At 39.6% G+C, this 13,076-nt stretch overlaps 1 long non-coding RNA gene across 1 annotated transcript; it reads left to right on the top strand.

The window, feature by feature from the left end:
- On the top strand, positions 1-12,615 carry LOC147031488 (uncharacterized). Its single transcript, XR_015051862.1, has 3 exons — positions 1-140; positions 10,742-10,813; positions 11,417-12,615. It is a non-coding gene; the product is annotated as an uncharacterized LOC147031488 (long non-coding RNA).
- Positions 12,616-13,076: the final 461 nt, after the last annotated feature.

Genomic DNA, 13,076 nt, shown 5'->3' with positions numbered 1-13,076 from the left:
AATGACCCTATACCTATAGGAAGGCCTCACGTTTGAATGAAGATGTCTAATTGTGAACCTCTCCTTCCCAATTCCATATCCAGGCTCTGCATGACGTTATCGCCTGGTGCAGAAGGAAGGGAGTACTCAATTTTTACTCGGTTTGTTTGTTTACTTGTTTTCTTGTTTGATTTTTTTTATGGGTGATATCGAAGCCATCAATTTGAGGTCGGAAGATGAAATTTGGGGACAAAAAATGAAGATGTGCTTTGGGAAAAGCATTAAAAAATTTTTTTTGATTCATCAATCAATCAATCAATTAATTATTATCAATTGATTGATTAGTTCTTTATTTTATTTCTCAACTGAGCAATATCTCAGACACCTTTTGAACTTGGAAGCTGATATTTGGACATGACAGTAAACAAGTGATTTTGCTATAAAGGGTATTTTTTTAATTTATTGATGAAGCAGTCAATTATTTGATTTTTCGATTAATCGCATAATTTTCAAAAAGTTACAGATTTGGATGAAACAGTATTGGTTTAGGTATGCAATTAGCCAATTGATTTAGAAATGAATTATTTTAGCATTACTATTGTTGGGTCGCCGAAATAGGTGACCCTTATTGTCAGTAATTCTGTCTGTTTGTTTGGATGTTTGTTCGTTTGTCATCAGCATAATTGGTAGGAAACGTGGGTGGATTTTGACCAAACTCGGGTGGTAGGTACATCTTATGACCTAGTACTTTGGAAATTGTGATGGTTGCTAGGGACACTTTGGTTCCCTAGCAACAACTGAAAAACCTTCAAAATCGGTGCTGTTCATGCGAAATCAATTCCGAAAGCCATTATCCCATGTAGGGTTATGAAATTTGGTACGAATGATCTACAGGTGATGCTCTATCAAATATATTCCGTTTTTTGTGATATATGGAATACTTTACCCACAGCGAAAATTGGCGAAAATTGAAGGCCCCCGAGCGACCAGGTGAGTGCATCGATACGGATGAAACTTTGCAGGTTCATGGTACTCAATGAGTACTACAACTTTGCCTTAGGACATATTGACCGATTTCGCTTAGGTCAGAGGTCAAAGGTCAATTAGTGCAAAAATCGATATAATATGCGAGAGCTGGAGGTGCCTTCGTGCCAAATGCTGCTCCTCCTAGGGTTATGGGCGGATGGTCATGAAAATTCACACTAATCGTCTGGAATACATTGTGCACAAACGATCGAGCCGGATTTTCGATTTAGATCTTTGTTCACCCACAGCACCCCCTCGAACTTTGGGGATTTCCAATTTCAAACCGCATTTTCGGTACTTTTCATTCAAATGGATGCCGAGTAGTTATCAGTAGATGGAACTGGATGAGATTTGATATGCGTAATCTTAAAGTGAATCCCTATCCGCCATATGACATCCATTTTGCTCTATATCTTATAGTTTCCATGCTCGGCGACCCATCGCCGCCTCCCGGCTTGTTTATTTATTACCTCTGCCACCGAAGGTGAAGGAGGTTACGTTTTCACCCCTTTCTTTCTGTTTGTCTGTGTCCAGGATATCTCAAAAGGTTGTGGACGGATCCAGATGAAATCTTTTGGACAGGTTCAGTGTGTGACAAGGAGGAATGGATTAGATTTTTGGTGAAGATCCGAATCCGGATCCGACTACTAGAATTTTTAAGTGATTCTTCACCATTGAGAGGTGGGGTCAAAAACGATATATAGCACGATATCTCAAAAAGTTGTGGACGGATTCGGATGAAACTTGGTGGACATGTGGGTGTGTGACAAGGAAACAAGGACAAATGCGTCCAAGAGCCGCGTCAGGTTTTGTCTTCACCAGAAGGAAAAGAAGAAGAACAACACGGAGCTCTCTTCGAGCCAGCGTTCGCAACGCGACACGGCTAAAAATGAGTCGATTTTGGTGAAGATCCTGATCCAGATCCGACTACTGAAAATTTTAAAGTGATTCTTCACCATTGGAAGAAGGGTTCAAAAGCGATATATACCATGATATTTCAAAAAAGTATTGGGCCAGATATGTTCTCGTCGATCAGGCATTACAGGGCGGAGGAATGCGCTGTACCGAGTGCCTTTCTTGTTCTGTTTGTCTGTCTGACTGTTTGTTTGTCGCCAACAGGTCACAATATTAAACCGATCTTCACGAAACTTCACCACATAGAGTTTGGCATAAGCAAGAAACGTATTGTTTTTTGAGGTCAAAAGGACAAAAGGTCAACATAGGCCAAATGTCAACAAATTTGTCAAATTACTAAAATCCTCAATTTTCATCTGATTGGTTTGAAATTTGAAGAGGATTTATATTTCAAGTCATGAATTCAACTAGCCAATTATTTTGAGGTTGACATAGACCAAAAGGTCAACATAGGCCAACGGTCAACAACTAAGGTGGTATTTATAAAATCCTCCATTTTCATCCGATTGACTTGAAATTTGAAGAGGATTCATATTTCATGTCATGAATTCAACTTGCCAATTATTTTTGATGTTAACATCGACCAATAGGTCAACATAGGCCCAAGGTCAACAACTAAGGTGGTCTGTCTAAAATCCTCAATTTTCATCCGATTGACATGAAATTTGAAGACTTTATATTTCAGGTCACTGAATTCAACCAACAACTAATTTTGAGGTCAACATAGGCCAAAGGTCAACAACTTGGGTGAGATTTCTAAAATCCTCAATTTTCATCTGATTGACATGAAATTTGAAGAGGATTTTCATTTCAGGTCACTGAATTCAACAACCAAATATTTTTGTGGTCCACATTGGCCAAAAGGTCAACACAGGCCGAATTTAAAGAATTGTCAATTTTCATCTGATTGACTTGAAATTTGAAGAGGATTTATACATCAGGTCACTGGATTAAACTAGTCAATTTTATTTTTCGGTCAAAATAGACCAAAAGGTCAACAACTAAGGTGGTCTTTCTAAAATCCTAAATTTTCATCCGATTGACATTAAATTTGAAGACGATTTATATTTCAGGTCACTGAATTCAACTAACAACTATTTTTAAGGTCAACATAGGCCAAAGGTCAACTTAGGTGAAATTTCTAAAATCCTCAATTTTCATCCGATTGACATGAAATTTGAAGAGGATTTTCATTTCAGGTCACTGAATCCAACAACCAAATATTTTTGTGGTCCACATTGTCCAAAAGGTCAACACAGGCCAAATTTATAAAATTGTCAATTTTCATCTGATTGACTTGAAATTTGAAGAGGATTTATATATCAGGTCACTGAATTAAACTGGGCAATTTTTTTGGTCAAAATAGACCAAAAGGTCAACATAGGCTAAAGATCAATAACTTATGTGAGATTTCTAAAATCCTCAATTTTAATCTGATTGACTTGAAATTTGAAGAGGATTTGCAGATCAGGTCATGAATTCAATTAGCCAATTATTTTTCAGGTTGACATAGACCAACAGGTCAACATAGGCCAACAGTCAACAACTAAGGTGGTATTTCTAAAATCCTCCATTTTCATCCGATTGACTTGAAATTTGAAGAGGATTCATATTTCAGGTCATGAATTCAACTAGCCAATTATTTTTGATGTTAACATCGACCAAAAGGTCAACATAGGCCCAAGGTCAACAACTAAGGTGGTGTTTCTAAAATCCTCAATTTTCATCCGATTGACTTGAAATTTCAAGAGGTTATATATTTAAGGTCATTAAATTCAACCAGCCAATTATTTTTCAGGTCAATATTGACCAAAAGGTAAACATAAGCCCAAGGTGAAAAACTAAGGAGGTATTTCTAAAATCCTCAATTTTCATATCATTGACTTGAAATTTGAAGAAGCTTTGCATATCAGATCACTGAATTCAACCTCCAATTATTTTGAGGTCAACATAGGCCAAAAGGTTAACATAGGCCGGATTTCTCAAATTGTCAATTTTCATCCGATTGACTTGAAATTTGAAGAGGAGTTGCATATTTAGTCATTGAATTCAACCACCAATTATTTTTGAGGTCAAATTTGTTTTGTGGATTATGCAAGTATCGTGCTCTGCACGACATCTTCTTGTTAATTGCCAGAATCCTTCGGATTTCGGCAATTATGTTGGTCGGTTGTGTGTCATTCTGTGTGTCTGTCTGTCTGTCTGTCTGTTTGTGTGTTTGTTTACCCTGTAGCAGCCACACCGTTTCAGCGATCATGACCACACTGGGTACAGATGTCGGCCATGGTCCAACTGAGACACTTGTCGTTTTTGGTGAATCTAGGTCAAAGGTCAAGATCACCGAAAAACCGAAATTCTTATTTTCACAATAACGTCCTCTAAAATGGTCGTATTGACTTCAAACCAAATTCAAAATGTGCATCTTCCAATACTGCATCCAACCATATGTCTCATTGGGGTGTCACACCAACACCCTTCTTAGCGGTCGGGAATCGAATGTCAGGGGGTCAGATCAAAACTTTCAAATTGCGATAAAAATGCCATTTCAAGTCCGATTGACTTCCAAGTTATGATCATGACCAAACTAAGTGCTATAACTCATTAAACAGTAGCACTATCGACTTATAAGAACCAAATTGATTTCCAGGTTTTTGTTTTTTCAGAGATTACTTTTATTTTATTTATTTTCAGGTTTGCCTCATACATAGAGAAGCAACAAAATCAACTTTTGGTGGCAGAGGTGATTACAAATTAATGTTAATACAGTTGGAAACTCTTGTTGAGACATTATTGATGAGATAAATTTGATAAACCAAGTGGCCGTATTACAGGCTCCTCTCATTAAATTGAATTGAATATGATAAATGTGGAAAATCGAGGAAAATAACAAAAAGCAATGATGCCACAATGGTCAATCAGTATGTATTCTTATCAGACCTTTCTGTATTCATTCACCTTTAACTCCAAACTAAATAACTACCTGTATCTATATTTTTCTTTGCTTCAAAAACACTATACCTCAAGATATTTATCTTTGGTCTGAATATGTTTGTTTCATGGCATCCTGTCTGTTGGCTGCGTGCTGTCTTTGTGCTTTGAAAATTAGTTCACAAGATAATAAGAAGCTTGTCCGAAGAGGAGAAGCTTGCAGCTGTGGCTCAAACAAAAGCTGGCAAATCTACGACATGAGTGCCTCACGATATTGTGTGTGACCTACAAGTGTTTGTGAATGAGAGAATGTGGACTTGTTGAAGGCTTCATGAATGAGCATTGGAAACATGAGAAGCTGATCAGATAAGAGCCAATGAAAGAGGGTTTAATTGCTATGGTAACAGCATTTGAGGAAAGAAAACTTTCCCTCATATATGGACTCATTCTGAAAGATAAAGCTTTTTCAAATTTACAAGTCTTCGAACATTTTAATGTTCGGCTGAAATTAACGATTGAAAGCGAGTTGGGAATGGCTGTCATATTTCAAAATTGACCATGACATTCGCCTTGCTTCAATACAGGGAGAATGCCAGTGCGAATATGGCTGCTCTGGCTCTTTAAATATGAGCCTTTAAAGCAGGGAATGCCTTGAAATTATTGAAATAATCCAAGAGCAAATATTACCTTGAAGACTGCATGAGAAGAAGACACAAAGCAAGATTAATTTCTTATCTGTAGTTTAGGATCTTCAGCCTGCTCCACCCTTTCTTTTATCTCCATTTTCATCTCCATAATTCATACAGGTTGGCAAATCTCATTTTCATTTCAGTTTGCACGTTCATGGCAGAGTTACAAATGTTTAGTGTGCTTTGCAAAGTAAAAAGTGAATACTGTATAAACGAGAAGGGCACTCTGTAGAGCGCATCCCTCTGCCAAGCAATGCCTGATTCACGACAACATATCAGGCCTAATACATTTTTGAAATATCATGCTATACAGGACTATATCGTTTTTGGCCCTATTTCTCAATAGTGAAGAATCACTTTTAAAATTAAACAATTCTCGTATCCAAATCTGGATTCGGATCTTTACCAAAATGGAATCAATTCTTCTTTGCCACACACCCAACCTGTCTACCAAGTTTCATCTGAATCCGTCATCAACTTTTTGATATACCATGCTATATATTAGTTTAGCCCTTTCAATGGTGAAGAATAACTGAAAAAAATTATGGAATCCGGATTTGGATCTTCACCAATATTGAATCAACTCTTCTTTGTCACCCACCAAATGTGTCCACCAAATTTCGTCCGAATCCATCCACAACTTTTTGAGATATCATGCACACAGACAAACAAACAGATAAGCCGGTAGGCGGCGATGGGTCGCCGCGCATGGAAACTATAAGATATAGAGCAAAATGGATGTCATTTAGTGGATATGGAATCACCTTAAGATTATGCATATCAAATCTCATCCAGTTCCATCTACTGATAACTACTCGGTATCCATTTGAATGAAAAGTACCGAAAATGCGGTTTGAAATCGGAAATCCCCAAAGTTCGAGGGGGTGCTGTGGGTGAACAAAGATCTAAATCGAAAATCCAGCTTGATTGTTTGTGCACAATGTATTCCAGACGATTAGTGTGAATTTTCATGACCATCCGACCATAACCCTAGGAGGAGTAGCATTTGGCGCGAAGGCACCTCCAGCTCTCGCATATTATCAATTTTTGCACTAATTGACCTTTGGCCCGGACCTAAGCGAAATCGGTCAATATGTCCTGAGGCAAAGTTGTAGTACTTATTGAGTACCATGAACCTGCAAAATTTCATTCGTACCGATGCACTCACCTGGTCGCTAGGGGCCTTCAATTTTCGCCAATTTTGTTGGCGCTGCAGGTAAAGTATTCCATATATCACAAAAACCGGAAATATATTTGATAGAGCATCACCTGTAGATCATTCATGCCAAATTTCATAACCCTGCGTGGGATAATGGCTTTCGGAATTGATTTCGCGTGAACAGTACCGATTTTGAAGGTTTTTCGGTTGTTGCTAGGGAACCAAAGCATCCCTAGCAACCATCACAATTTTCAAAGCACCAGGTCATAAGATGTACCTAACCACCTGAGTTTGGTACAAATCCGCCCACATTTACTACCAATTATGCTGATGACAAACGAACAAACATCCAAACAAACAAACACAGAATTACTGATAATAAGGGTCACCTATTTTGTCGACACAACAGAGAGGGGTGAAAACAACTTCCACCCCATTTGGTGGCAGAGGTAAATATCATGCTATATATCATTTTTGGCCCGATCTCTCAATGGTGAAGAATCACTTAAAATATTCTAGTAGCCCGATCCAGATCTTCACCAAAATCTAATGGGTTCATCCTTGTCACACACAAAACCTGTCCATCAAATTCCATCCGAATCCGTCCTCAAATTTTTTGAGATATCCTGCACACAAACAGACGGACAAACAAGAAAATGATGTCATGCAGAGCTGCAAAATCCACCCCTCTCTCCAGAGGTTGCTATGTCCATTTCCATATGAAATTGTCCCTTTCGTTAAGATTAAAATTGGCAATCTTAATCAAAGGTCAGGTCAGTCAGTGAAAATGGATCATTTTTCAGATTGAAAATGATGATTTTAGAAGTTTGACCCTGAGTTGACCTTTGACCTTTTGACCTCAAAAAGGAATTGGTTTCCAAATTCAGTGATGCACTATGCAATTGCTGCTTAATTCTCAGGTTAATCAGATGAAAATTGATGATTTTTCAGATGAAATTTGATGTTTTAGAAGTTCGACCTTGAGTTGACCTTTTGACCTCAAATAGTTGCTTTCCCAATTCAGTGATTGACTTTGAAAATCCTGTTCAAACTCTCAAGATAATAGGATGTAAATTGATGATTTTTCAGTTGAAAAATGATATTAGAAGTTTGACCTTGAGTTGTCCTTTGACCTCAAAAGTAGTTGGTTTCCCAATTTAGTGACACAATATGCAAATCCTGTTCAAATTTCAAGTCAAGGTGGACAAGAAAGAAGAGGTGGACAAGAAAGGGGAGCTAGATGACATACTCAAACATGTTAGAGGGGTACAGGCAAACAAGGCACAAACAGATAACAATTTGGAAAAAGAGCTACAGGTAGAGGGGAGTGGTCAGTGGGGGTGAAAGAGAAAGTTGAATCATAAATAAATTATATAAGTAAGCCAAGAGTAATCTACTATAAATGGATGAGGTGTGTGTGTGTGTGTGTGTGTGTGTGTGTGTGTGTGTGTGTGTGTGTGTGTGTGTGTGTGTGTGTGTGTGTGTGTGTGTGTGTGTGTGTGTGTGTGTGTGTGTGTGTGTGTGTTTGTGTGTGTGTGTGTGTGTGTTTGTGTGTGTCAGTCATGTTTATTGTGGAGTTCTACCGTAGCTTTCTGATGTGAAGTGTCATACACCAAAGTGAGAGTCATGATCTCCTGAATTGTTTCGGCACAATACAAATAATCCAGAAGAATTCCCATGTTTTAAACGCACGCCATTTTAAGGCGTATAGAGCGGCTTAATAGGTCCTTCCACTGCATAGCATTCTAATTACAAAATAAATACCAAAAAAAAGATAACATTGAAACAAAGCATATATTAATTAACACTAATAATATTAATAAAAATAATAATAGTAGTATCATTTGGCAATAATAATAACAAACGTATAATCTCTGCCATGGCCCAAGCACATCTGGGCTTCATAAAAGGCAAGCTATTGCTCCAGCAGTACAGCAGGCAGGTATGCTACAAGGCCATGAAGACCAATGAAAATTTTGTGCAGTCGACCAACAGGCCCACAAGTAGCTTAAATAGACCCCAAACCTGGAAAAAAATGGTAGCAATCTAAAATTTTCAGGAAAGATCGATAAAAGTATGATAAGAAACATATCAAAAGTCCTGGAAAAACTTTGTGCCAACTCAGGAATTCAAGATGGCGTCCAAGATGGTCAATTGCATTCTCTATTTTATGATATATCTTTATAACCAGATATGATAGAACTGCCAAAAAGTTGTTTTAAGCCACAAGGAATGAAATGATCACATCTACACGACATTGAAAAACAAAATCTCCAAATCCAAGATGGCGGCGGGCAAGATTGGGGCCATTTTCTGAAAAATTATAATTGTCATAGCAATCACGACTGGTTTGAGGAATTTGGTGCAGCCTGGCAGTCGTGAGGTGAGACCATTCTCCTCTGTTTCTTGTTGGGTACAATTTTAGTATATCGTTCTGAATTTTGTGCAGTGTATGTCACTGAATTATTAAATAATTTATTTGATAAATTTACAAGGTCAAACTTGGGATTTTTGTGCATTAATACTGTTCTGGATCTGGGGTTCGAGGCTCGCAATGAGGGGAAGCACTCGGGTCCCTCCTGAACACCCAGTCCTGAGGCCGCCGGGTACAGATAACTCTGCACACCAGCAGGTTTGCTAAGCAACCACGAACGGCGATTGGCACTGTCAATCCTGGCAAGGTTACACTACTTCGCGTGATACTTTACTTGTGGACAGCCTTACTAAGGGGGGTCACGTCACCTTGATGCATACCCGTGTGGAACTTACCATATCAGGTGCAGCAAAGCGGAGCTGCCAAGTACGCACCGGCTAATAAGAGCCAATTAATGGGGTAGAACTTCCTCGATACACTAACGTATGGACTACAGTGGATCAATGGGGTAAAAGACAGAACGAGCTGGGTATATATATATATATATATATATATATATATATATATATATATATATATATATATATATATATATATATATATTTTGAGGGCAATTTATTTATAAAGCTAGGGCGAGGAAAGGTCATGTGCAGAGTAATAAAAGCTTTTATTCAGCAATGTGCACAGCAGGGGAAAGCAAGGATTGATGAGGTGCGCCAAAAGAAATGCAATTATTTACAAAGAGAAGACCGGGCAGGGCAGAGTTAAACCGATATAAAGAACTTACACATTCTTATCTTAGGCAACCAATACAGGCACCATCAGACACACCCCCAAGGAAATTAGAGAGCAAGAAAGATGAGAGGCAGTTGAGGTGTTTGCCATCTCTTTCAATACCTGGTGCGACTGATTGGCCCAAGCTTCCCAGTCGCTTAGGAGGGAAGAAAACCGGGGGTGTCTATGGTGCGTAGGTGGGAGGTGCAAATGACGTGTGAATGAGATGCAAGTGTGATGCAGAAGAGGAAGTGTGAAGGAGTGCATGTCTGTAATTGCTCTTTTAGTGTTTGTTTGTCCACAGCAGATGAGACAAGATGGGAGAGGCAGAACTTGTGAGGTAATAGCTTAATGTGGCATGTAAGAAAGTCTGTAAATGTAAATGCCAATGAATATTGACTGCGGAACGCAGCTGAAGCAGAGCAGCGATGACTTGGCGATGACTCGGCGATGACCCGGCAATTGCTCGGCAATGACTCGGTGACTGACTGTCTCTGCTCCTAATTTGTACACCTAACAGCTAATTTGTAGAGCCTGGGTGAAGGAGGAGCCAAAATACGGATCAAAATGCCCTGTAGGCATATCTGAGCACTCCTATTGGGACATAGGTGCCTCTCCAAGAAGTAGCCCCTCCCCACTATACTCCATAGCTGAAAATGGCCTCATTTACTCCCAAATTTGGCCATGCAATGGAGCTCTGGGATTAACATGGGCCGCAAGTTTCTCGGAGAGCTCTCCAGCCATGAATGTGTGCTGGCCTCCAATTGAGGGTCGTTCTTTAGCGGAACACCAGGAATACACAGACGATGTTGAATGGACCCCAGTGCATACCTGTGCTTTGAGCTACATGCCAATATGTTCTGACTCGTCGGCTCTGTAATGTCCTCTATTCCCCAGCATCCCAAAGGACGACAACAAGCGTGCGGGGTACCGATTGTGGTTGCAGTGCCTCGTCATGGTTGTGGTGAGGTGGGTGAAGCACTATGGCATTTGTGGTAAGGACGTTGAAGCATTGGGAGTGGTTGAAGCAATTGTGGTGAGGAGGCTGAAGTGGTTGTAGCGGTTGTGGCAAGGAGGTCGAACGTAGGTTACTGTGGTGATTTTTAGGAGGCGTTGTGGTGATTTGTAGGAAGGTTGTGGTGAGTACGGTGAGGGTCCGAGGTGAAACGTCCGTTGCGGAATGGCACGAAGTTCATGCGGCCCTCGTGTAACGGCACCGTTCGGTCTGTGGCATGCATGCTTACATGAAGGAGAGGTTGTGTGTGAAATAAAGTAAAATAAAATAGATGAAAGAATAGCAAATGGAATTAAAGGCCTAACTAAAAGTCCTACGCAACGCTTCTTGTCCCATATACCCACTCAACATAATGGAACGGCTAACAACGAATACTAATGAAATAACTCTCTTGGGACCCCAATATGTCGGGTGCCATTGCCTTGGGGGAGTGCCGGCTTCGCAGAACCGCAACAATACGTTGACATGTGAGAAGCCCATAACGGCAATAATTGAAATATATGTGTGTTTGTGTGGTTTACCACTTTTTGCCCAATATAAATTGTTTTCCATTTCAGATAACGGATGTGCCTTGTAGAATATGCATCAAGAAGATGCGTTCGACTGATGTTGCAACAGTTGAAGACAAGGGCCGAAGGACACTTGTGTTGCCAAGCAACAAGCAAGATGATTAGCTTCAACAGACGCTGGAGAGAATGTCACCACTTAGACTTCATGTTTCTCCAGACTCGCAAGAATTATACGCGTGAAAACACAATAACAGCTGAAAAAAGGAAATTGTCTGTTGGTCTGATACAAGAGGAAGAAGGACCACAATTGCGATCAGGTGTTTCTACATTTGATATTAAACGTGACTGTATATTCTGTTCAGAAGCCATAATTATGCACAATATAATGCCGATCAAACGCAGGATAGTTGTAAATTACCGAGAAACCATATAATTCCAAGAGACCATCTTGAATCATGCCACAGATTGACAAGATGATTGGGGTAATACTGTTAGAGAACACATATGACATGCTATTGATTTAGTGGCAGCAGTTAAGTCTGACGTGGGCTTAGTGGTAAGCATCGCTGGCTGAGGATCTTAGGGTCCTGAGCTTGAGCCCTGTTGGCTACTGAATTAACACCAGGTGGGGTTGACTCAGCCTGTCATCCTTCTGAGGTTGGCAAAATGAGTACCAGTGTACTGGTAGAGGGGCACAGCATCAGCGGCACAGCCGTGCTTCCATGACATGATAAGTCCCTGGCAGCCAAGTTGCCATGCGTAAGACTAGAACAGTGGCAGCAGTAGTCGGAAAATGAGAGTTGTAGGACATACCCCCCCACTCCCAATTTTATATGCAAGTGAATGTGGGAAAGGGGAAAACGTTTATGACCACCCTCCCCTTCTCCCCACTCCCAATTTTACATCGAAATGAATGGGGGAAAAGAAAAAGACTTTAACCATCCTCCCAAAAATATCACCCCTATTTCTCCCCATCTTAGCATATCTTACCATCTTTACATCCACACCCTATTTCTCCCCATATTGATATCTTATTATCTTCACATATCTTTCCACCTTTCCATGAATTAATTCATTAATTATAAAGATGAATGGTCTCTCTGGTCATTTAACTCAAAAAGAGAGCGAAAAAATATTTTGTTGTTTTGTAGTTTATCAAAGCGTTTTATTCTCTTATGGCTTTCATCATCATCGAGAATGTCAACCAATAGTATGTTGGGATTTGTTACTTGCCTTTGATATCTTTGTTGAACAGAGATAAAATTATAAACGTCTCTCAACGTTCTGGTCTGAGACCCTTCTGAACCACATATTCCACATCCCAACCACTCTTTTTCCTTTTCCCGAACTGATGATCCTTTTCTCTCCCACCCGTTTCTTTTTAATTGTTTGATTTCTTTCCAAACACTGCACGGGCTTATATAACGACACGCTCTTGTCATCACGTTTTTTTTTTAAAGCAGACACTCAGATTTTGTTTTGTCATATAGGTTTTGTTTGCTACCGAAAGCAACTGCTACTTTGGAAGCATGGACAACCATGAAAGGTACGTACCTATTACTTTTAAACGTGAAGTATTAATTATTTTAGGTGTACATATTTTAGCTAACATTTTCCTTCCTGCAATCACAGGTTAAACTCTATCAGTGAGTTGGTGGACAAGGTTCAACATGAATTTGAACCAATTCAGAAACAACGATTGTAAACG

This window comes from Eptatretus burgeri, chromosome 2, assembly GCF_056783735.1.
Source record: "Eptatretus burgeri isolate ZD-2024b chromosome 2, Ebu_testis_v1, whole genome shotgun sequence".
Lineage (NCBI taxonomy): Eukaryota > Metazoa > Chordata > Myxini > Myxiniformes > Myxinidae > Eptatretus > Eptatretus burgeri.
This window is presented reverse-complemented; position numbering and strand designations above follow the sequence as displayed.